Genomic DNA, 24,023 nt, shown 5'->3' on the forward strand with positions numbered 1-24,023 from the left:
CGTGGCATCCATGTTCTCAGCCTCGTGACCCGATGGGAGGCCAGGCCCTCCCTAGGAACAGGGGGCCCCAGTGTCTGCCTCCATCTCCCTGAAAAGCTCATGTGGTCATGGCCAACTCATTTTGGCCGATTCGGTTGTCGGCAGAGGGACCGGACAGCTGGCCCTGGCCCTGCTAATTATAGCCGCTCAAGTATTTGAAGGAGGTACTGAGTCCCCCATGTCATGGTTTTTTCCTGCAGAGAGACTAACCCTTTTACCTTTGTTCCTGAGTGCTGGCCAGCCTAGCCGCCCCATGTATTGCCCAGGCACCCCACGTCCCCCAGCGAACCGCCTGGCCGGTGGGGAGGTCAGCCTGGGACCTCCACCCCAAGTCTTACCTTTGATGCAAGCGTTCAGTTGCTCTGCTCCTGTCCCCCTGTCGGCTAGAATCTCGCTTCCCCCTGCAAAGTGATTGGATACGTTTATTTCTGTAATGGACATTCTCCTGTCCCCCATGGCACACCCCACACCTTCTTCCCTGCTTCTGTCCCAGAGCTGAGTCACTTTGCTCCCTTTGGGTACCTCCGTTTTGAGTACTTACTATTTTCCAGACGCTGTTCTAATTCTTTGAATCCTTATGGCAACCTGTGACGCTCTTACTGTTACTGTCCTCATTTTTCAGAAGAGGAATCTGAGGCTGAGGGGTGAACCTCAAGTCTTCAGCAGACCTGACCTCATTCTCCCACTGGGTCTGATGAAGGCTGCGCCTCCTGCTGGCCTCAGGGATAGCCTACAACCCACGGAGGTCCGCAGTGACGCTTCCATTCAGCTGTCCCCGTGGACTCCTGAGCTTTTGGCAAGACCCCAGTTCTTTCCAGACCCCATTTTGCTCTCACCAAGAGCAAGAGTTGATGTGAGTCTGGGGTCTGGGCCGCGCACGTCACCCTGAGCTGGTCTCTGAGCTCCCTGAGCTCCAACTTCACAGGCGAATCTAAGTAGCATCTCCTCAGGCTGGTGGTCCTTCCCTCCCCCGGGGCCCCGTCCAGGGGGACCCCCGTGCTGTTTTGTCCTACCCCTGGTGTCTGTATGCACGTGCTACTCCTTCGTCCCACCCTCTGTTGGCACGCAGTAGGGCTGCAGGCAGCAGGTGAGGCCTGAGAGGTGGGTTCTCAGAGGCGGGTGGAACTCTGAGCGGTTTCCTTTCTCCCCTCCCAGGTGGCTGGAGGTGAGACTGCGCTTCCCCCCCAGGGAGGGAGCAGATGCCTGGCCCAGGATGCAATCGAAAGAAAGGTCTGCAACATGAATTTATTTATTTTTTTTGATTTGTAAATTTGGACAATTTGTAAATGTGTAGCCCCCTCAGGATGGAACTAACCTGACCTCTTTATTTTGCAGCTGAGGCTCACTGCTCCCTGGGTGGGCAGTGAGTTGTGGGTTCCAGAGGCCAGCCTGCGGCCTGGCACCCCACCCCCACACCCCCGGGATGCACCCATGTCCAGAGGGCGGTGGATGCTGCCCTCCTAGGCTGACCTCCCAGTAGACCAGGTATGTACGCCCTGTCTTTACACCACACAGGTTCTGTGGGTAGAGGCCTTACACCACGTTAATATGGTAGTATAATTAAAAATCCAGAATAATGTCACTCTATTATATGTAATCAAGGGAGGTGTTAAAATCTCTGACCAAGATACAAAGGAGTGCAACAAGTGAGACCTCTGGTGGGGGCTCAAAGGAGGCCCCTGGCGGAGCAGAGAGCACAGGCTCCCCTGGGGGACCTTGGTCAAGTGACATGAGGCCCCCTCCCCTTCTGTAGGATGGGGACTGTCATCTTTAAGCGTTGCTTTGTTGCCTTAAATGAAATAAAATAGAAGGTGCCCGGCACACAGTAGGTATTCAACACAGATAAAAATAATCCTTATTTGAGGTGGATCTGTCCCCTCCCCGTTTGAAAGCCCTTCTCATTTTTAGAGAGCCCAGAGGGAAGACGGGAGCAGGGACAGCTGGGGGTCAGTGTAGGGATCCAGAGAGCCTTTTCTTGAGTCAGCTGTATGACTTGGACTGGCGTTGCCTTGATTTATGAGGCCTTCCGGAGGAGCGGACGTCTTCATGTTGAATTAGCCTGGCCCGGAGGTGGACGCAGGTGATGTCAGCCCGGGTACTGCATTTCATTATTCTTTATCCTGCCATATTTCATATCTGAAAAACTATGACAAATACCTCAAAGTATTCACCAGGACCAAACCTAGGCCAAAATAAAATGCTATGTAATAAACAGCAGAGCCTCGCATGCGGGAAAGGCGATTACGAGCTGGTCACGCCGGCAGAGGGCTGGTTAACCTGTGCTCACATTTCTTCTACATAAAGTCATGGTCAAAAATAGATCTCTCCCCGGCAGGCGGGAGGAAAGTTCTAGAAGGTCCCTGTCTGTGCTAGCAAGAGGAGAGACTCTAGGAGGCCAGGGTGAAACAGGATGAGGGCTCACACTGATTCAGGTTGAACGTTGGCTTAGTTTGGTGTTCTGGAGGTCTCAGAGCCTCAGCGGCTCCATCTTTAGGTGAGACCAAGATGGTCCCTGCTGCGCACTTAGCCCTGTGCCTGCTCAGGGACTGACAGCCTAGACAGCTGGGAGGGGGCCTGGGGAGTTGAGTCTGAAGCTCAGGGAGCAAGCAGGAGTTAAAGTGTCTTGGGGAGAGGGGCATTCTGATGGGAAACTAGGGTGCAGCTTGCCACCCTGGACACAAAGGGGGGCAAGCTAGGACCTGTGGGGTTGTTCCCCTTGGTCCAGGAACCAACAGGTCAGAAATACCCGTGCCCTTGAGCCACACTCCCTCTTGATGAGATGTGGGGGGAAAGATGGCAGCTGCGGGTTCTGCACAGAAATCTAGCTGTTGGGACTGCTCACTGGGCAGCCTCGCGGCTGTTGACGACGCATGTGAGCTGCGGGGCTGCTGCTCCCCAGAGGCCCACATGTCCCCTTCACCAGGCCCAGCTCATGGGACATTCTCCTGGAGTTCTCATTCCAGCTAGCTAATCCCCGAGAACATGGGGCCTCTTAAAGACTGAAAAGGAAAGTCCTCCCTGATGGGTGCATTGCAGACACTCCCACTGGTTGGCTCTGGAGGGATTTGGGGCCTGGGGGCGGTGAAATTGCAGCTGGCAGGCCCACACCTGCTGGCCTCCTGTCACTGACACGCCACCGGGAGGCCCGGGGCTCTGGCTTTAGGACATACAAAATTAAAAGAGGAATGATCTTTGGGATAAAATAAATCCCCCGTGTCTGGCAGAACTTGTTTTGGGGATGTGTACCCCATCCTGGGCCATCAGCCAAAATGCTCTTCCTTTTGTTTTTGTAAAAATAGAAAACAAACCTCCTCCACACCCCACAAACAAACAAACGAGAAAAACCAAAAAAAAAAAGAAAAAACCCCACACCAAGTGTTTATTTTAATTATGCAAGGAATGTACTGATAATTAATACACTCATTACTAAAAATCAAACACTGCAGATAAAAGCTAAAGCCATCTGCAACCCCTCTCTCACTCCCAGCTCCCCCCGCCCCCAGCATATTCATTGCTGTTGCCAGTTTCAGGTGCATGGTTCCAGATATTTCTCTGTGCATTTATGTATGTATATAAAGAGACCTCTAAAATATATGATTTTGTTTATTTTTTACATAAGCTACAGCATAGTGTACATTTTCTTCTGCTGCTTTTTCTTCCCTCAGGAATCTGCCTGGAGATAATCAAGATCGACACCGTGCCTTATAACACACCTTAGTACCCTGTAATCCGAACGCCCGGGGCTGACTTAACCCCCTCACTGCTGTGGCAGGAGCCCCAGGTCCTTACCCCGTCGGGACAGGAAGCGGAGCGCGGGGCAGGTGTAAGTAATTTCTCAGGAGCGGGCTCACAAGTGTTTATGACATTATCACAAATGAATATATGACTGCATCAATTAGCAAAATAAAAGGGGGACATGCCTGGACCAATGATGGCAAAGTGTTTATGAACAAAGGATCATGATGAATCCAGTTCTGTGCAAAATACTGAGGTCCATTAAAAGACAATAGGTCTCGGCTGTTTCATTCTTTTTAAGAGCTGTTTAATATTCCAGGGTATGTATGCACCCTTGTTGATTAGACCCTCTTCTATTGTTGAAAATCCCAGCTGTAAGTGTGCTGGGGGGTAGAGAATGTATCCAGATAGGAGCTCTGGTCAAAGTCCTGGTCATCTGGATTGGTGGGGGGAGTCACAGGTTCATGGCTGCTTGTTACGTTATTTAAGAAAATAAATAAAAATGAATGCGTAAGGTAAAATAGACTTTGCAGAGATAAACGAGCACGTCATGAACCGAGGTTTCAACTCCTACGATTTTGTTCCACTGATGCCGCTAGAAAGGATCTAAGCCATTCGTGTTTTGTTATTGCTAATGGCCCTGCAACGAGCATTTTTATAGCTAACTCTGTAAACATGTCCCTGGCTGTTCCTTTATCCCAGCTTCTTGGAGGTGGGGTAGCTGGGTTAAATGGTTTGCAAAGTTTATTTTCACTGATCTTTCTAAAATGCCATTTTGACCTTGTCACTGTCTTGCTTTAAATCCTCCCTCTGACTTCCTGGAGCTTCTGGAATGAGGTCCAAGAGCCTTAGCCTGGAACGTAGGACCCTTCAGGGTCTGGCTGGAAGCTTCCCAGCCTCGTCCCCCCAACCCCTTGCCCCCGCTGGGCACACTGCAGCCCCGAGAGCTACCTGCTTCTGTCTATGTGTGCTTTGCCTTTTTACATTTGGGGGCTTCAGCCTGCCTTCCCAACCAGCTTCCCCTGAGCCTTTAAGACCAGGCTTTCAAATGTACCCCACGCTGAACTCCCCCCAGCACCTTGTTGAAAAGTCCAGCAAAGCACAGTCCCCGTAAGTGTGACGCCTCGTTGACACATTTTCCTGGTTTAGGAGAAGGTTTTGAATTTTTCCAGAATGCATGAAACCGGCCACATGTCAACCTCCCCTTTTCCTTTGTCCCTTTCTAGGGCCCTGGGCTCCTGGGTCGCCTGGATCTGCCTTCCCCCCACTGAGAAGGCCTCCTGTTCTGCTCCGGAGGACTGAGGTCTGCCCTGTGCACTGGGTGAGTGCTCCGAATGTGTCAGACCACAAATGCATGCCTGGGGGTAGCCTTCCCTCCAAGCCCGCAGCGGCTCTGCCCTGCCCTCCAGGGCACAATACCAGGTTCCCTCCCTCCATGCCTGCTGGCAGGACCCCGGAATCCATGAGTAGGGGATGGTAGCATCTCGGGGTTGAGTGTGCTGGTGATGGGTTTGGGGGGCATAATTACAGCTTGGAAATGGTTGATTGCATCTTTTATGGCCTTTTCCTTGCCAGAGGGAAATGGGCTCAGTCCCAGAATATAAGAAGGAGGTAAGTCTTAGCATGTGACAGCAGGGCCACCAGCTGTGGTAAGGCAAGGCTCTGGGGAGAGGACAGGCTGACAGTGGATGCTGCCTTGGGGACAGGGTCATGTTCTAGAAGGAGCACAGGCTTTGGGGCAGAGGGATGATGATGCCAGGTCCACATCACCCTGGGGGCAGAGGGCCTCACCTGCTTGTGGGAGGGACCAAAGTCACTGGACCTGCTCAAGGTTTTGGTCTTTTTTTTCTCCTCCAGGATGGGGGGTTGGGGGGTGAACCCCGAGAGGCCGGCCATCTTGAGAGCACAAACCCAGCTACAGAGCAGACGTGAAGTGTACGTCTTTGGCAAGGCCCTGAGAATTCCTGTGCCTCAGTTTCCTGATCGGAAAATCATCTGCACACACGGAGTAGTGATAGGCAGAGTGAGACAAGAACACAGATAAATCACCAAGCACAGTAGCCAGTGGAAAACAGGAGCCTTTCCCCTCCCGTCCGGTCTGAAATGCATAACCTTCCCTCCTGGAGACATAGGCAGCCCCTCTTTGGAGCAGGGAGACCCACAGAGGGGGAAAAAAAAAGGCTGCAAGAGTGTGAGCGAGAATAAAGGCTTGCCCCTTGCCCCTCTAGCCCCAGTGCAGACGCCCCCAAGGGAGACCCTGGCCTTTCTGTCAGCGCCCTGGCAGGGGAAGGGGCTGCCCCCCCCCCCGGTTTAATTGGGTTCTCCTGAAAAGTTTGGCAATAGTTTATTTTATTTTTTTATAAATATATATAAAATGTCAGACTGCTCTTCAGGCAAATTTTTTAGGCGTGTATTTTATGGACTTTGGCAAGGACGGCTCGGAAGGAACAGTGGTACAGTCTCCAGGGGTTAATAATTCCTGGAAAAACTTCTGGCTAAACCTGACTTCTCCTGCATTTCACAGAAAACGCTCCCTGGGCCGGGCCCAGCCTGAAGGAGGTTTTTGTGCAGTGGGCAGCCTTACCTAGCGCCAGTGTGGCTTGTCTGTTGCCCTTTACACAAAAGTGAACTTCCTTGGCCGCGGGGCACAAAGACTCCTCTCTCCGAAAGGTTGGGTTTATTTACTCTGGAGCGGCTCACCCCGGCTGTTTCTCGGTGGCCCCGTGTGTGGAGCCGCCTGCATCCCTACCTCGTTGCCCCGTGTTTCACGAAACCCCACTCCCCACTTCCTCACGCAGGGATGGGGGACAGGGGCCCGGAGCCTGCGCTGTTTGTGTCTGAAGCAGGAGGAAGTGTCCTGGGGAGGGGGATAGCACCTCGCTCTCAGTGGGAGCCCCCTCCCTCCCTAGCCAGCCTGCCAGGCAGGGGCTAAAGGGTTTGTTGCCCTATGGCCTTTGGCTGGTTAGTGATTTGGGTAGGTGACTTTTCAAATCCACACCGGTGCTAACCTGAGCTCTTTCCTGCACCACAAGCTACCCCTGACCAGAAACCCTTATTTGCAAAATTTCTTCTGTGCGAGTCTTGAGTCTTGTGTTCCGCACCCGCATTGCCCCCCCCACATAATGCTGCAGGGGCGGGAACGCATATGCAAATACCACTTTACCAAACATTAACATTTGCAAATTGACACTTTCAAAGCAATCCTTTAATAGATTAAAACAAGAGCAGTGACAAAATAACAGCAGAAACTCCAGGCTCTGAAAAGCAGTTTCCCCAAGGTCTCACAGTAGCTCCCAAGCGGGGCAGCAGGAGCAGTCTGTCTGTCTGTCTGTGGGGAGTCAGCCTGCACTGGCCACCTGCAACACGATGCTGCCCCCCCACGGCGGGTCAGAGCAGCTGTCGGGACCCCGACAGTGCCCTGGCCCATTGGATTGCCAGGAGCGGGACAGTCAGGCTTGCAGTGACAAGGGGCTCCATCCCCAGGTCCCCAGGTGCCTCTGCCTCCCCCCCCAATCTGACAGTCTTACTGCCCCACGAAAGTGTGTCACTGCCTTGAGGATGAGCTAAGGCAGCCTGGTCATTTCACACAGCCTGTTACACACACACACACACACACACACACACACGCATGTGCGCGTGCCTACGCGTGTTCCCTGAGCGCCTGCACTGGGAACAAAGACAAGAAAACTCCTTTAGAAACTGCAGAACAGAGCCTCGTCTAGCGGGGGTCCCCTGATAAAGGCCCCATCCACCCAGAGTTCCTGGGAACTGAGCCCCCATGAATGGGCCTGGAGATCCAGTGCCTGATGCGGTGTGGGCCGCATTCATCAACATGCAGGCCCCTGGGCCCCGTCGCCGGGCGAGGGGCTTTCACGAGTCCCCAGAGCATCCAAGTCACGGTCCAGCAGCCGGCTGAATCCGTGGCTGCGGCCCAGCCTCCAGAAAAAGGCCCTGCTTTTCCCATGACCGGGCAGCCTCTCAACTCACCAGACCCCCCCCCCACATCCCCCCTGCAGGAAGGTTCCCCTGCACCCGCTGCACCCGGGCTGGCCCCGAGCACTCACCCCCATTCTCTGCTCCTCTCCCTCACTGCCTCATTGTCACAGAAGCGCTCCACCAGCCATCTCCGTGCCTTTGCCATGCAGCTCAGGCAAGGTACATGGGAAAAGTCTGCGCATCCTTGCTCTGACCCCAGCCTGTCTCCTCCGCAGCCAGCCCCACTCGGGACTTAGCTCTGTAGGAGCTTCTCAAAGGCCTAGACGTGCGGGCTGCCAGCCCGGGCAGGGAGCCGTGCTGCAGCCTCCCGGCCAAGTACCGGCCTGCCTCTCTCTGCTCGGATGCCTCCCGTAACAGGGAGCTCCCTCTCTCCCCGAGCAGCCCGCTCAGGGCTCGCACACCGAGCTGCTTTGCTGAGCCCTCCCCTGCTTTCTGCATCTGCCTCCGCGGCTCTGCTGCAGCCCCCTCGCCCCCTCTGCCCTCGGCTCTTCGCAGACAGCAAGCTCACTTCAGTCCTCTCCTTTCCGTGCTGAGGAGCGAGCCCCCCACCCACTGAGGGATCAGATTTGGGGTCCCTGTCACCGTCCAGATCACAGCCGTCTACACCTGTCCCAGGGCGCCTCTGCCCCTGCTCAGTGGGGTCTGGGACGGGAGCCCTTTGCCCTGCTGTTCTGCAGAGAGCCCAGGGGAGGGCGCGGGTCTCCCCCTCCCAGGTCCAGCTGCTCGAATCTCTGTTAAGCGGCATCTGAGCCCTCGGTTTTTTATGGCCCCTCTGCTAGTTGCCAGGGAGAATGCTCTCTATGCAACCCCCTGCCTTTTCTGCAGGAGCCGCTGGCGGCTGGCCGGCCCTGGTCAGCGGCAGCCGCGGCGGCAGGCGGCCACGGTGGGGCTGGGGGGGTCCTGAGACAGAGAACACCAGACCGGGCTGGACTCCCTGCTTCCTAGCTGTGAGACCATGTAATTCCTTTTACTTTTCAGAGCCTCTGTTTTTCCCTGTGCAATAGATAAGAGAGGGGCTCCCTCCCCATGAGATAAAAATGAGATAAGAGTCGCCTAGCACACATCAGACACTTCATGAATGCTTATGGAGTAGACAGTGGGACCCAGGGAGGGAGGTGCACATGTAACAAGTGGCACGCAAGGAAGAAAACAGTCTGGCCTTTCACGACCCTGCCCCGAATACAAACGGGAACCTTGCTTGCCAGAGACCCCTCAGCTGGCTTAATCGCACAAATCAAGTCAGCCAGAGGCAGCCCCTGGCCTGTGAGCTCACAGTAGATGCAGCAGGCGGTAGAAATGCATGCGAACCCACATCTGCATTTAATACGGCAAGAATTTGCATTGTATGTAATAGCACGCGGGGCCCCGGGGTAAGGCATGAAGAAACACTTTGCTCTGCTGCTGCCTGGAAGGGCTGGCTTAGACAGTAGTGGGGGGGCATCTGGGAAAGAGAAACCCAGTGGGCTCCGGGCATCCCACAGACTGTGGGATCCGGGCATCCTCCCATGCACTCATTCTCCAAACCACCGCAGTGCACCTACCTTGGCAGGCCCAGACCCGAGTGGGAGGCTGGACCCCGAGCAGTGGCAGTCGGCTTCCTGTCCTGGAAGTTCAGTCTGGTGGGGGAGAGAGACAAGGAGTAAGTCAGTCACTGCACATCAAGTGATCCGGGGTGGGGGAGGTGATGGCAGGTGAGATTTATGGAGCCCTGTCTCGGGGCCAAGCCCTGAGCCTGCACAGGACTCACCCGGGGAAAATCTGTGAGCACCAGCCTCATAATCCCCATGGGGTTGATAAGGAAACTGAGGCAGGGGATTGTGAAGTTGCATACTCACCGTCTCTCGGCTGCTGCGAGGCCAGGCTGGGATGGAACCCCAGGGCGTCTGAAGCTCCCCACCACACCCTGCTGCTGAGGGCTGCTCAGGAAGGCAGAGCCGAGTGCTGGGGGGGCGTGGGTGGGCAGGGGATGGATTGATTAGTTATAAGCACCTCCCAGCAGTGCTTGAGATCCCAGCTCCTCTGTGGCCCAATCCGTTTGAAGGGCAGATTCAAAATTAGGTGGTAGCACCTATGGGCAGAGGCTTATGAAAATGGCATTATTAACCTGACGTGGAGAGGGCCCTGCCCACCTCCAGGCAGATTGCAGATAGAGACAGAGGGGGCTGGGGCTTGTTTATGTGGACAGTGCGTGAGAGAGGACGGAGCACATCCGGGGGGGCCCACCAGGGCTTCTTCGTGGGGAGGACTGGCTTTGGAGGGGTTGAGGGCTTGATGGCTGAGAGAGGGGAGCAGGGGAAAATATTCAGGGCAGCCCCTCACCTCAGGGAGATGCTCTAAGCTGGAACCCACTCTTGGAGGGAGGGTCTCTGGCCCCTTTTCTGACCTGCACAGGGACTGTGAGCCTCACTGCTCCTCAGTTTCCCAAACGTAACTGCAAGAAAAGCCCCTGTCCCCACACCTTCCCTCCCGCTCCCGCGGCTGTTACAGTGGGCAGACACCTGTCTGCGGTTGGAGCAGTATTCAACAGGAGAGCTCTGGTTCCGGGAGGGAGGGAGCGAGGAGGGCGCGATGTGGACGGGGGAGGGAGGGAGGAAAGCCGTGCCCCCGACTCAGAGAGGCAGCTGAGCCAGGTCTGCAGCGGGTAGGACTTGGGCCACTTAAGATTTGTGCCAACTCACGGTGCAGTGGAATCAGACAGTCTGAATTCTTCAGACACCAGCCAAGAGTCTGTGGCGCCCCCAAGTGCCGCAAGGGGGCTGCCTGGGCCACATTTCTGAGCCCAGAAAGTGAGGAGGGGGAGACCGTTAGTAGGGACTGGTGCTTTTGCTTCTGTATTGGCGCTTTTAATTGCGGCATGGAGAGGGGGGCCAGGCCGCACGCTGGGCTGGGGACAGCTGGGAGGGGGTGGCAGGCTCTGGCTTGGGGTGGCTGCTGGCTGCGCCCCTCCCTCACAGAGGGCTCCGCTCACTGCAGCAGGCTGCCTGAGGGTCCCGGGAACTGTCCACTGGCCGGCGGGCTTTCCAGAATGGGAAACGGGAGGAGGAGGGAGGGAGCTTTTCCAGGGTGACGAGGTGCCCAGGAAGCCCACCTCACAGAGTCTGGCAGCTTTAGAAGGGGCAGGATCGGGGAGAAGAGGAGGAGGGGGGTGGTGGTCCGTAGGGTCTGGGGAAATTGGCTGGACCTGGGGTCCAGTGTTAGTTTGCCGTGTGGGTGATATGACTGATGCAGAAAAGGGGGGCTGAGAGAGGGAGAGGAAGGGACTGAGGACAGTCAGAGCAGCTTGGTACACAGTTTTAGGGCAAAAGCACTAATTCTTTTCCTCCCCAAAAGGCAATTTAAAAAAAGCAAAAAAAAAAAAATTAAAAAAAGGCATTTGAAAGCTAGACAGCTCAATTCTTAGCAGCCAAGCTGGTCTGGGGAAGGATTCATCAGGTGGGCAGCTCTGCCTTGGAGAAGGGAGGGGCTGGCAGGTCCTTTAGAGCCAGTGAAAAGGTTGCAGGGGCTAGGATGGCTTAGGGTGGAGGAAAGGGGCCAGGGAGGAGGAGGGCCTGGGGGGAACACAGGGGATCTGAGGGAGGCAGGAGGGCCAGGGAGGGGGCTGGAGGGCCTGGAGGGAACATGGGGGTGTATGTGTGAGGGAGGCATGAGGGCCAGGGAAAGGGCTGGAGGGCCTGGGGGGAGGGCGGGGGCATGGGAGTGGGGTCTGAAGGAGGCAGCAGGCTTGGGGGTGGCTGGAGGGCATCTGGTTCTGCAGCTCCTGCACCTTTGCACTTTCTCCTGGATCCAGCCAACTTAGAGTGGCCTGCTCCCACCAGCCCCGGCCCCTTTCTTGCACCCTCTCCACTTTGAGGCATTTGTTCTGTGAATCAGCTCCCTAATACGCCCAACATTTAGTTTGGATGCGGGGCTCCTCTGCTTTTTTCAATGGCTTCCCCTCTCCTGCCCCCTCACCTCCTGCACTTTATTTTTACCTGTTGATCTTTAAAACCTTCAATTATGTAAAATTTGAAATAACACAAAAGTAGAGAAAATAATACATATTTTCATCACGATTTACACAGTTTCCACATTGTTGCCATCCAGGTGCCAGCAGCTCTCAGCCCCTCTTGTTCTGTCTGAGCCTTACACTGGCCCCTTTCCACCCCCACCCCAGACTATTTGGAAGCAAATTCCAGACACCATATTGTTTCCTGCGAGTGTATTTCAGTGCCTGTCTCTAAAAAAGAAGGACTCTTTTCTGTTTTAAAAACATAACCACAATGCCACCATCACAGTTAAAAAATTAACAGCCTTTCCTTAATGTCATCCAACATCTATTCAGCATTCAGATATCCCCAGTTGACTCATAAATTTCTTTAACTGTTGGTTTGTTCAAATCAGTGTCCAAATTCTTTCCTGCACTTTCAAGGGGCACTGGGATGACAGCAGGTAAGTTACAGATACAAATTCAGGGGTCTGACTATATACCCTCACCTTAAGTGAGTAATCCACCCTCAGTAAACCTCAGTTTTCTTACTGAAAATGGGGCAACTTCTGAGTCTCTCCCAGGGTCATTTAGAGGATCGGAGACAGTGCATGGGAAGCCCCCAGCCCTGTTTCTAGACATAACAGACACTAAGCAAACAGAAGTTGCCAGAACTTCTTCTTTTTTTTTTTTTTTTTCCTGGAAACATTTAAAGGGGAGTTGGTCTGGGGTAGGTAAAACAAAACTGGCTATCATCCACAAAACAAAAGGCTCCTGGCAGTCCAGGCCCCCTGAGTGATGAAGACAGTACGTGCACCACATCTGAACGAGGGCAATCTGCAGTCTGGGAACTGGGACCTCCAGCTGGCTCAGAACTGTCACCCCACATGGGAATAGCAACCTGGGACCTATCAGGGACCCCGCTGGTTGCTGATCCACTAGATGGCACTCTCTGCTGGGAGTCCAGGAGGGACCACTGCCCCAGAAGGCTCTGGGGCCGCAGGGGGATGCACACCACTAAAACACTGCAGATAATTTCTAAAAAGCATTTCTCAAGATGTCATGCAAGACATACTGGTTTTCTCCCTGTATAAATCCTGGCCCAATTGCAGAAGCAGAGGGAATGAACATTTAATGATCATTTGCTCAGGCCAGTCATTGGTATGTCCACTCTTTCTTTAAATCATCACCACAGCTATGACTGATTTCCATTTATTTTACAGCTGAGAGGACTCTGAGAGGTTAGTGGCTTGTCCAAGATCAGCTAGGAAGCAAGACCCAGGATTCCAATCCAGGTTTGTCTGATTCCTGCCCATAATATGAAGAGGTGGAAGGATGGGTGTTTGGTCTGATGGGTGGATGGATGCTGGCCTCGGTGAGGTGTCAGCAGATGGAGAAATGGTGTGATGGCTGGTGCATGCTGGTGAGATGGGTGAATGAATTCAAGTGCAGAGGGTGGAGAGATGGATGAGTGAGAGAGAATAGTCAGCTTCTCACCAGCATTAAAGGCTTACTTGGTCTCTGAAGAGATGTTTCCTCTGAGTGGAGCTTGCTGGCGAAGCTCCTGCCTTTTGTTCTGCCTCTGAGCGAACTGACTGGCTCAGGTGTCTCTGGGACAACAGGTGGGCTGCCAGCCCACAGGGACAAAGCCCCAGCTGTGGTGCTGGAGCTTCTCAGCAGCAACTCTCAGTCCCAGCAGTTTTCACACTGCACTGAGAAACAGCAGGCAGCCTCCCTCCACTGGCTCTCCTGGATGACTAAGCCCTGAGCCCAACCACATGCTCAGTCCTTTTGTAGCCACTTGGCATAATTTTATCTCCTCTAAATCCTTACAATGACCCTCTATGATAGCAGTTACCACCCTCAATTAAGATGCAAGAAAATTGAGGTTTAGGAATGCTAAGTGACTGGCCCCAAATCACGTAGGATCTGAACCCTGGTCTGCTTTATTCTTCCAAACTCATACCCTTTTAACATTTATTTTTCTCTAAGTCTGTGTCTGAAAAAAAATTCACTCCTTGGGGTTAACCCATGTTAGACTCCTCCACCTGGTCTGTCAGGGAGCTGGACCTCTTATCCCCCATTCTCTAAATTTATTTCTCAAGTAACACCTTCTCTAGTTTGTCCTATTTGTGACTATCACACAAAAAAGGGTCAAGCATACCACTGACATCTTGCAGTATAATTAATCAAGTCAAATTTCTGGTAGTTCCTATGATGACTGAATACTAAGGGAAGCAGATGTAAAAATGACTCTAGAGCCTGAAGGAGTACAAGGCAAGGAGAGAGGGAATCAGACAGAGGGCTTAAGGGCAAATCAGTAAGCCTCCCTGAAGACCTGGCTCAAATTCAGCAGATATGTTTTGATAACCTGCATATGGGCTAAGTCCTGTTACACATATCCCAGATGCTCAGGTTTGATTCCCAGGTTTGCTGTCTACTAGTTTTGTGAGTATTTAACCTCTGTGCCTCAGTTTCCTCAGTTGTAATATGGGGATTCCAATAGCTACCTTATTAATGGGTACTTGAAAATTAAATGAGTCAAACATTTAAAGGGCTTAAAAACAATGTTTCCCATATGGTTAGCATTCAATAAATACTCCATTATAGTTAAAATTGTAATTGTCATTACTATTTTATTGAGATGGTATTTAATATCTCTAACTGCTAAAGAATCATTATCCACATTTTATAGATGGCAGAACAGGTGCTCAGAGAGGTGTATGAGTTTGCTTTTGGAGAGGGAGTCTGTGAAATAGAAACACATAAATAAATTTAAGACTAGAAGATTTTAGTTCTAGTTAGGGAAATGAGAATTATATACACTAAATGGACATTATCCATCTAACGAAATATTAAGCCTTGGAATAGGCATTTCCTTGGGGGTATTGAGAATTATAGAAAGGTTGAATGGGAGCTGAAAAGAAGCTGAGTAGATGAAGGGCAAGATGAACAATTAAGTTGTCTCGGTTCAACTTCCTGGCTTCTAGAAGCAGTGGGCAAGTTCCTCCAGTATTCTCATGTATGTTCTTACCAAATTTCTTTATCTGTTTTTTTTTGGGGGGGGAGGTAGAAAATAATCATTTTAGAAACATTTCTTTGTTTGCTTTTTTGAGGGTGGCTGTTTGGAATGAAGAATTGTTCCATGGAGTCTTAGCTTACGTAGGGCATGAGGCCTGGGTGACCTCCTCCCATTTCTGGGCAGGATATTTGCAACTTAAGCCTCAGCAGTGTGTAGCTGCCTGTGGGGGTAGTGCTGGGGTGGGGAGTACATTTGGATGCCCTGCTACCCCAGACAAGGTACGGGGCTAGCATCTGTGCTGACTTGCTGGGCTGTGTTGGGTGCATGCTCTGATTTCAGCATTACCTGACAGCGACTCTGCAGGTCCTGCAGGAACTGTCGCCTCTGTGTCTTCTTTAAGGAAGGGTTTATTTACTCATCCATGGCTGTTAGTATATCCTGGAGATACCCTGTGCTCCTGGGACTGCCTGTGTGGGAGGTCACATAAGCCCTCGCACTCACCCACACGCACTTTCACACACTCACCTTGGAGGCTGACAGTGGGGTATCAGAAAGCAAGAACTGCCATAAAAATGAGGCAGCGGGGTAAGTGGGTAAGGCAGACTCTGGAGCTCAGCATCTTCCTTGCTGCATGACCACTTGTAAGTCACTTAACCTTTCTGAGGCTCCGTTTCCCCGTGTGTAAAATGGGACTAAGCATGTCTGCCCATATATCAGCTTCTCAGGGAGTCTCTCTCATCATTTGCAATTGCTCCCTCTCCTGCTTTATTTTTCTTCATAGTTCTGTGTCATATACCGCATATCATACTTACTTATTCTTAATGTTGTCTGTTCTGTCTCCACCCAAGGGATGTTAGCTCTCAGATTTTGTCTGTTTTGGTCATTGCTGTATCCCAGGACCTAGACCAGTGCCTGGCACAAAAATTGCGTGCTCAGAACTTTTGGGGGGAGGAAAAAAAGAGATGCTGTTGAATTGTACCCCTCCCCCCCGAAGACTGTCGGTGCATGCCAAACAGGCAGCATGGTGCCTGGTGCAGTGTATGCATTCAATCAATATTGGCTAATTATGATTATTATGTCTAATTCGCAGGGCTGCTGTGAGGATCAACCAAGATAATGTATGCTAAGGCATGCTGTGAACGCTACGTGCTGGGTACAGGAGGTACAGCATTAATGATCGTCTGATGCTTGGAGGGAATTTGCACTTAAACTTTATGCTTTTCACTTCCGCACCACCTGGGAGGGAGGGCAGACTGGTGGATTTTTGCCACCTGAGGCTCAGAGAGGGGCAGGGCCTTGCCCAAGGCCATACAGTGTGATGAAGGCAAAGGCAGAAGCCTAGGTTCCCAGCCTGGTGGTCTACCCATGGCTCCCTTAGGAAAGTACCCAAGTGGATATATTTATGTATATATTATGTTATACACACAAAAACATGATGTATGTATGTTTTAAATTTTATTTTGAATGTTTCATGTCTCGAGAGTTGCACTGTGGACAGTGTGCTGGGCACCTACCAGGCCAGTCTGGGAGGGTAGGGAGGAAACTGGCTATATTGTCAGTAAGGGTCAGAGTAGAGGCATTTGTAGTTTCTGGGAAACGATTTGGTCATCAAGAATCTCCTGGCGTAGACTCCCCCGAGGGCAGCCCCATTTCATGAAATGAATTTTAGTCTTCTAAAGCGCATCCCTTAGTTGGATTTCTATTTTCCAGGGCACTTGTTTAAGCTTTGATGCCGTGTCCAAAAAAGAACAGATCCCAACAATTTCCTGCCCGAGGCCCATCCTTCCCGAAACCCTCGGCTTGGCCTGAGCATCGAGATAATTCGTTTCTCTAATCAGATTGGGGGCTGTTTGGCCAGCGGGGTGGGTGTGTGGGCCGGGGAGCGGGGGTGGGAGCTGTTTGAGGAATTGTCGATAGTTCACTGCACCCTCACGCTGGACCCACGAGGGTGCTGCTGTCCTCAGTCTACAAATCGCACAAGTCGGGGCACAAGACAGAGAGGCCAGGTCACGTCTCTGCAGTTACACAGCTCATGAGTGCCTGCTGGGGTGGAACCTGGTCTGTCTGTCTGTCTAGCACCACAGCTCGGGCGCTGCTGCAGAGGGAAGAAAGATTTGGATGAGGGTCTCAGAGGCAAGGTGGGGTGGGGGAGATTACCTGGTTGCCTTGGTGGGAAACTAATGGCTAATTCTGCTTAGGAACTAGTGCTGCGACTATCTTACAGATGGGGAGACAGGCACAGAGAGGTTCGTTAACTTTCCTGATGCTGCCCAGCTCGTCAGGGTTTGAGGCTGGATTTGGAGGCAGGCAGTGTGGTGTTGAGCACATGTGCTCTAATCATGGGGAACAGAGCTTTGTGACTGAGCACGTAGTCATGCAATGTAAAGATGGCACACAGAGTTCAAGGATCTCGGTTGGACTCCCTTTACCGTCCCCTGGTGGGTGTGCTCTTCAGTGAGTCAGTGGATTCATTCTCCCCCTTAACAGAGCCCTGCAGAGGCCCTGCAAGCCAGTGGCCCATGAAGTTGCTTGTAAAGAATCCACATATGTGATAGAGCTTTATATATTTATAAAAGGGGGAGGAGAGGGTACTTGGGGGATTTGGGAGTGACCATTGAAGGCGGAGGGCAGCAAGGGTCTAAGAGTGAGGGAAATGGAGGTGGGGGTCATGGTTGTTGCAGAGGTTTTAAGAATCAGTAAACTAAAAGGGGGCAGCCCTGGTGCAATGGCCAGAAGCGACCCTGAACCAAGGATCGTGATTAATTCTCCACAACCGAGGGATATAAAGAGATCAGACTGGTTTGTGGTTATTAATTTTATTATTAAAAAGAATAGAGTCAAGAAATAAAGTAAGAAAGGCCTTGAATACAGCAAATTGTGAGAATGTGTTCTGGACAAAAGATTATGATTAATCCAGGTCTGCTAACCTGACATTAACAAACAAAAAAAGGTCTAGGCTATTTTCTTCCTTTTAATGGGGCTTTGTGTTCCACAGAATGGGCACATGGGGGTTTTTCACGAGAGATGAAAGATCTTTGTGGGGAAGGAAACTGTGGATGGGTGTAGGCGGGGCTTAAAGGGTTTTACTGAATAGTTAAAAATGAATGAATGCATAAATAAAATTAAAGAGGTCCAAGTGTGGACCAGTGATGAGGATGTGTTTTTAAACAAGGGTTATGAGTAATCTGTTGTATCCACCTGTAGTTACTAAAAAAACAAAACAAAACAAAACAGAACAGAAACAAAGCCCGATGAATTCGAGGGTATTGGGATGGTGGGTAGGAAGCATATCAACAGTTATATAGAACTGTCATTGGTCTGGGACTGGATGGTGGCTTCAAGTGTATTTGCCGTATAGTTAAATATGAATTAGATGAGTAACAAACTGAGGGTTACTGGAGGGGAGGCGAGGGGGGTGGGACAGGGTAATTAGGTGATGGGCATTAAGGAGGGCATGTGATGGGGTGAGCATCGGGTATTATATGCAACTGATAAATTATTGAACACTACATGTGAAACTAATGATGTACTATATGTTGGCTCATTGAATTTAAATGAAAAATTTTAAAAATTAATTTGATGAGAAAATAAACGAAAGGATGAAAGACAGCTGATAATGAAGCACCAAAGATAATGTTTTATGAATTATGGATTAAGATTAATACACTTATGTACAATTGTGGACCATTTAAAACCATAAAACAAAGCTCTTACCTCTGTGGATAAGAAGCATTGGAATAGAAGTACTAATAATATAAGTGCTGATGGATATTTTTGTTCTGCGTTAGTGCTGACCCGGTGTGTTTATTGTATTTAAAAAAATAAGTAAAAACAGTAAGGGACATGTAGGAAACAATGATGCAATTATACCTGGAATCAAAGATTGTTATTACCTCAACTCTGCATATCTGAGTCCATTAGGAAGAGGATCTGGGCTGGTTCCTTTGGGTAAGAAGCATAGAGACAGATGCTTATAATGGCCGGTACTCTTGTTTTTGATTAGGTCATGCACGTTGATTATAATATATTAAGTGAAGAAATATGTACAATGAGAACTATGCTTAGGCCAATGGTGAGAGTGTGTCATGAACCAAATTGTGATTAGTCTTGAGCTGCTCATCCAACAGCGGTTAAAGAATACCTGGTTGTTTCATCCTTTTTAATACATGCCTTGTGTTCCACAGAATGGAGGCCCCAGAGTAGGTCTCATGACCCTCTGTTGATGAAGATCTTGGCTGTGACCTCTGTGGGAAATGAGCCATGGACCAACCAACGTGAGTGATGGTTAGTGTTATTGTTCTAAGGTTGGGTGGTTGGGTGATGGGTGTGTGTGTAGCATTATTAAACATGAACAGGCACAAATAAAATCAAAGATGGTCAAACGTGGACCAGTGAGGAGACTGTGTCATGAACCAAGGTGATGAATCTCATTTGGCATAACTGTCACCAAGGTAAAAAAAAAAATAATAACTAGGTTGCTCTCTGTGTAGGAGATGAGCAAATGATAACAATTATATTCATATACATTAATTTTATACATGCATAGATATGTATAGAACATGCATATCTCTTTACATAATTGTTACTTATTCCTGGGTTGAGTGGTGAGTTCCTGTTTATTGATTTATTAAAAATAAATGAATGCGTACATAAAATAAAAAAGAATTAAACATGGACTAATGAAGACAAGATTTATGATATATGATTACATAATCCTGCAAATCTGAAGGACATTAAAACAAAAAATCTGTGCTATTTTATTTATTTTAATGGCATTTCACTATTAATTTACATGCTATGGTTTATATAGACACTTCTGCATTGATAAATTTGGGTGTTAACCTGGCGAAAGCGATGCCAGGTAGACATAGATATTGGTAGTTTTCTGTTTGTTGATGAGATTCATAGGTATTCTTCCATGATTTTTTGAAAGGAATAGATAAAATTAAAAAGGGCCAAGAGTAGTCCAGAGAGGGTAATGTTTAATAAACTAAAGGCTCATTATATTTTTTTTTTTTAAAGATTTTATTTATTTATTTGACACAGAGAGAGAGGCAGTGTGAGAGGGAACATGGGCAGGGGGAGTGGGAGAGGAAGAAGCAGGCTCCCAGCGGAGGAGCCTGATGTGGGGCTCGATCCCAGGACTCTGGGATCACGCCCTGAGCCAAAGGCAGACGCCCAACGACTGAGCCACCCAGGCGCCCCAAGGGCTCATTATTTTAATTCTACACAAGTGAAAGCCATTGAAAATGATCCAGGGTGTTCAGTTTTTAAACAGTTGTCTTCTGTTGCACAAAATGGGCACACCACAGTTCATGTAATCATGCAATATTTATGAGGATGTTGAATCTTATTTGGATGGATAAGGTATGTAAAGAAAATGTAAGTAATAGTTGATGTTCTTAACTCTTTGGCTGGGAAGTTGTTCAAGGGTGTTCATAGCTAAGAAAATGTATGAATGAACAAATTAAGGAATAAAACAAGATATGGCAGACATGGGCCTATGATGATAATATCTCATACTCCCAGGATTAAGATGATTCTAATTCTGTACATCTAAGATCCGTTTAAAACAGTGCATTGGCTAAGGAGTAGTCAATACTCTTGCTTTTGCCTGATGATGTGTTGCATGTTGATTTTAGTACTAAAAACAAATAAATAGTTACATTATTGCATAAAATACAGGAAAGGCCAAAACATAGACCAGTGATGAGAAGGGTCCAAGGATTACAGTTAATTCAGTTCTGCCCTTTGGTCCGTTATCAAAATAATCTAGTCTTTTTCCTTCCTTGGACCAGCTACTTTGTGTTTCACTGTGGATATGTATGTAGTTTATTTAAACAGCTCTCCATGGATAAAGATCGAAGATACTAACTCTGAGCAAGGAGCACAAAGGGAGATGAAAGATAATGTCAGTGTTGTACTTGTAAGAGTAAGAGATTGGATTTATGGTTGCTCATTAAGACTTCTTTAGAAATGACCAAGTCAAACAAGAGAGAATCAGCATGGACCAACGATCAAGAACTATGATTCATTCAATTCAGCTTCATTAGAAAAAGTTCTAGATGATTCCGTAAAGATAAAGAATATTTATTAGTGTTGCCCAATAGAATTTTCTGCAGTGATGGATGTGTTTTATATAATTTGTTCTGTCCAATATGGTAGCCACTAACTACATGTGACTCTTGAGCACATGAAATGTAGCTAGTGTGTATGAGGAACTGAATTTTTAATTTTACTTGATTTTTATGAAATTTAAATAGTCATATGTGACTCATGGCTATTCTGTTAGTCAGTTGTGTCGGGTAGTTGGGTAATGGGACTTTCTTGAATACTAAATATGGATAAATAAATATATAAATTAATAATACACAAATCAGTAACAGGATTAGTTATGAGCTAGAGATGAGAGTGTCTCATGAAACAAAGATTATAATTAATCTAGTTCTGTGCAACTGAGATTCATGGGCAAGGAAGTCTTAGGTTCATGGAAAAAAGACATAGGCTTATTCATTTGTTTTATCAACTGTTTATATTACCTTGTGTGTCTGTTTCACAGTTCATGTGAACATTTCTCTACCATTGAAGATCTTTGTATCTTGGTGGGAGAGGATCAAAAACATACTGTCCAAATCATAGTTGGAGGGCTGAATGGTGGTGTTGTCAATATCCATTACGTTCTTATATTGTTTACTTTAAAAAATGAATAATAAATTATAGTCCATGCAAGGTGCAAGGATGATGATGTGACATGGACTAAAGTTTGTGATTCATACAAGTCACCACAGCTGCGGCCCATAAAACTTTATCAGAATGGAAGGGAGGGAGCATCCCTTTCATTAGGCCCTATTAAGTAAGGTCCTTTTTGAAAAAAGGTGAAAGAGGATTCTTCATTTTACATTTGTTTAATATTTCATTTTATATTCCATCACTCTAGATTTACACATTCCACCATTGGTAAAGATTTGGGTGTCTAATATGTTGATAGAGAAACACAAGTAAAGATTGTTGGTGAACCGTTGGGGAAGTAAAATGAGATGTTCCTGGATTTTCTTTGTTATGTCTTTAAAATTAGACCAAATTAAAGAAAGACTAAAACAAGAGGGCCACGCATGGTTATGATGGGTGTGGGTTTGCATGAAGAATGGTGGATCTGTATGCACAACAGTGGGTCCACTGTAGAACGAGGTCTAGTGTATTAGTTCTGGGAGAAATTAAACAAAAGACAGAAGTAGGTGATATTCTTTTATTCTTGCTTGTTGTGATTCATGAATATGATCAAGTCATTTTTAGTCAATGAATGAATGAATGAGCAAATGTGTAAATGAATAAATAAAAAAAAGTCCCAAGCCTAGACCAATGATGAGTACCCTGGGGTGTCTGAACCAAGGATTTTGATTAAACCCTGTGACTCTGAGGTCCATCATAAAAACAAACCTCATTTCTTGCCTTGGCGGGACATGGATTGTGGCAGTTAGGAATACAGGCGTCTTGCTTGTGGCTTTGGCACATCTTAGGGATGGGTCCTTTTATTAGTGAATCATTGTGTGAGTGCATAAAGAAACACATCCACAAATAATGACAATGAGACCTAGGTATTTGCCACTTATGAGCGTATCTAATGAGAAATAAATTATTATTCAAACATTTCTGAGGAGCTGAGTTCCAGGAAGTGAAGATTTCATGGCTTTTACCATGTTTTATCAGAAACATGTAGGCAGATGTCTGTAAGCATCAGTGTTGTTTCTGGGTTGGTGGTGGTTAATTTTATCAAGAAAAGGGGGGGGGAAGGGAAACATCATAAATATTGATTACAGAATACTTAATTTAAGAAGACCAAGCATGGGCCAATGTTAATGTGTTATGTGAGAGGAGTTATGATTAGATTAGTTATTCTCTATCAATATCATTTTTGAAAAACACATCTAACTTTTTCTGTGGGTATTTGAGTTTATGGGAAGATATTAGTTTTATTTAGGTATGTCTAGGTATGTAGTTTCACAAATGTTGATGATATTATTGTAAGTGAATGAAGGAAGAGATGATTTAAAAGAGGGCAAACATGTATCAATGAGGATAATATGTCATTAAAAGAAGTTCATTATTAATCTTGCTCTACCCTTCAGATGTCCATATAAGTAAAAGGGGGTGGTTTGGGGCTCTGCCCTCTTTGGGCGTAGAGACAATTGCTTATAACAGCATTTTGCATTTTTTTAAAGAGAAAATACAAGTTATTTCATGAGCAAATAAACCAAAAACAAACAAATAAAAGAATAAATTTATAAGGTACGGTTATGCATGGATCACTGATGAGAATACGTCAAGAAATGAAGATGTAAATTTGCCAAATTCTAAACAAGGAAGATCCATAAAAAAGATAGCCTAGGCTCGGACCTGTGTGGTTAGGGTTTAGTAGACAGGATTTGGAACGGGAATAGTTCTTAATTCTTCTACTAGGATGTAGATTTAGCAGTTATCATTATATTACATACATTAATAATTAAAGAAGTCAGCAAATAAAAAGGTGGCCATTTGTGGGCTAATAATGGGAATGTGATAAAAAGGCCTTTATGATAAATCTGGTACAGTAGGACTAAGGTGTCTTTAAAAAAATCTAAATCTATACTATTGCTTCAGTTTCCTAAAATCTGCATTTTACTCCACAGATTTCAGTCTGCTTTCTTCATTATCCCAGGAGGAAGATCTTGGCTGTCCTTTCTGTGGATAAGAAGCAAAGTGACTCATGTAAGTGACAGAGTTTGTGTTCTTGGTTTGGAGGTAATTTGTGTGGGTTTTTTGTGGGGTTGTTTTGAAGGAAGAATGGGCACTGTAAACATAAGTGAAATCAAATTCATCAGGCCTGGACCACAGCTGCGAATGTGTAATGAACCACGGATTAAGATTAGTCCATTTTAGTTTAATTGAGATCCATTAGAAACAAAGTTTGAGGGGTTTGCATCCATTTTCAGAGTTCCTTAATATTCCATTTTATTTCTGCACCACATTCTAAGAACATACTCTACTGCTAACTATCCAGATTGTTAAACCTTTGAGGAAGGAGCACCTGGGAAGATAGAAGGTGTTGCCAGCGTCCTAGTTATGGAGAGAGTCAAATGGTAGGTTCAGTGTACTATTTTTAAAATATGAAGAAATTAAATGAAAGATGAACAAGCAGAGTGCAGTGAAACCCATGGGATGGGTATGAAGCAAGTGTATTGATTAATCCATACATGTAACACTGAGGTCCAATTAAAAAGAGATCTCATT

General features: G+C 47.9%; 1 long non-coding RNA gene, 1 other non-coding gene and 1 pseudogene across 2 annotated transcripts in view; all 3 read left to right on the forward strand.

The window, feature by feature from the left end:
• The first annotated feature begins 1,359 nt into the window (after nucleotides 1-1,359).
• Nucleotides 1,360-24,023, forward strand: part of LOC105236835 — a 108,176-nt gene continuing 85,512 nt past the window's right edge. The window contains exons 1-7 of the long non-coding RNA XR_002142307.2: nucleotides 1,360-1,524; nucleotides 3,705-3,862; nucleotides 5,001-5,095; nucleotides 12,958-13,029; nucleotides 15,847-15,918; nucleotides 18,941-19,030; nucleotides 23,423-23,501. This is a non-coding gene — a long non-coding RNA (uncharacterized LOC105236835). The remainder of the gene's footprint in view (nucleotides 1,525-3,704; nucleotides 3,863-5,000; nucleotides 5,096-12,957; nucleotides 13,030-15,846; nucleotides 15,919-18,940; nucleotides 19,031-23,422; nucleotides 23,502-24,023) is intronic.
• Nucleotides 3,961-4,037, forward strand: LOC117796221. Its single transcript, XR_004620586.1, has one exon. It is a non-coding gene; the product is annotated as a small nucleolar RNA SNORD112 (small nucleolar RNA).
• On the forward strand, nucleotides 22,109-22,180 carry LOC117796192 (annotated as a pseudogene).

This window comes from Ailuropoda melanoleuca, chromosome 14 (genome assembly GCF_002007445.2).
Source record: "Ailuropoda melanoleuca isolate Jingjing chromosome 14, ASM200744v2, whole genome shotgun sequence".
In the NCBI taxonomy this organism is placed as follows: Eukaryota; Metazoa; Chordata; class Mammalia; order Carnivora; family Ursidae; genus Ailuropoda; species Ailuropoda melanoleuca.